The 1,781-nt window shown below is 31.4% G+C and overlaps 1 pseudogene; it reads right to left on the minus strand.

Annotated features, from left to right (window-relative positions):
• Positions 1-429, minus strand: part of LOC110021342 — a 2,579-nt pseudogene extending 2,150 nt beyond the window's left edge.
• Between the last annotated feature and the right edge of the window lie 1,352 nt (positions 430-1,781).

The following is a 1,781-nucleotide window of genomic DNA, read 5'->3' on the forward strand; positions in this document are numbered from 1 at the left end:
TATATATATGTATATATCTATATATATACATACATACATACATACATACATACATACATATATAGATATACATATAGATATATACATACATACATACATACATATATAGATATATATATAGATATATATATATATATATATATATATATATAGATATATATCTTGGTGTGTGCCTGTTGGTGCAAATCTCAAAGATATCCGACAGCCAGCCGAGAAGATGACATGGCAAGTTGGAACCCAATAGAGGAGGTTTGAGAGTTTGTCTTTATCCTCCCGGCTTTTGCTGGCCGAAAGAAATCTTACTCCATGATGAACAAAAGTCATCAATCCTCTCAAATGGTTCATATAGATAAACCTTGCATGAACAATATGCAAGAACTTCTTATCTGATGGCGGCAGCTGGCCTCTCCAGGTCAATACTTCGGCCATGGCTAGCAGGATAATAACTTGGTCGGACGACATTTCATGCTCCCGACTATACAACTATGCATTGTCCCAAAATACCTCATATATTAGGGGAACATATGTAATCTTACAATCCTCATTTCTATAAATTGAGGGTTCATGAAATGAACAAGGGTTTCTTGATTTTACTGTGCATTACTATGCTCTCTCTGTTCTTTTATTCATTTTCGCCCTCTATTCTTTAGGTGTGTCTTCCGAACAGTTCAGCGTAAAATTTTGAAATAGTTTATTAATTATTTACAATGGGTCATTTTAATCTAAAAATCTATGATAACATTAAATTAGTAACTAGACTTTTTTAATGTGGGTTGAAATAGTTTCCGAAGAGAACTACTTTAGCCCTCACTAAAAAAAAGTAGAATTAAATCGACACTTTTATATACTCTAGGACTAAAACTATCCCGACAGAAAAATGAGGGGACCATTTAGACAATTTTCTCGCTATGCTAGATGAATAAAGCTTTATTAACGCTTTTATAATAATTAAATGATTGAATTTTTAATTAATTAAGATAAAACTAAACTATTTATACATATTTTAAGAGGGATGATGTATTTGAGAGGTTAAAATGGGGTTTTAGCTAATTATGTAGATAATTTAAGGTTAATAAATTTCAAATAAGATAGATGATTAAAGCGGATATGATTAAATTTATCGTCATATATCCGAATTTTTTTAATGTTCAATGGTATGATGAGCTCATTTTAATACACTACCTACTACATTCTACTGTGAGCTCATATGGTCTCCCTATCTATCGGGTCAAATATCATATCATGGCCTTATTATAATAATAGATCGAATCTAGAGAGGACTCAGACAGGTGGATTTTAGATTAAAAAATAAAATAGATTGCAACATAGATTTTTCATGTTTGTGATGATTAAAATTAAATTTATAGATGATTATAATTAAATTTATAGAAATAATTAAATGAAAAAAAATAAGAAAGTGCATAATAGGATTTAGATGATGAGCTTGGTTGATCAATTGTCAGAGAATTGAGAATCCTTAATGAGTTTCAAATTCAAGGTGAGTGCTCTAGATGAGTTCTTTTAATAAGAATTATTAGTCAACTCTGCGGGAAATTTAGATCAGTAACTAATCTAATGTAACAACCCGATCTCTCAGGTTCTCACATTGAGATATTATCTACTTTGGTCAAATGAACTCACGGTTTTGTCTCATTAGTGTAACTTTCAAGGTGGTCACTCATCCAAGAAGTGCTACCATAAGCGCACTTTGAACTTGGGAGTTACAGCCGAAACTCCAACTGTTACACTTAAAGGGTAAAACTGTAAGGTCATTAGGTCAG

Source organism: Phalaenopsis equestris, unplaced genomic scaffold (assembly GCF_001263595.1).
Source record: "Phalaenopsis equestris unplaced genomic scaffold, ASM126359v1 Scaffold000134, whole genome shotgun sequence".
Lineage (NCBI taxonomy): Eukaryota > Viridiplantae > Streptophyta > Magnoliopsida > Asparagales > Orchidaceae > Phalaenopsis > Phalaenopsis equestris.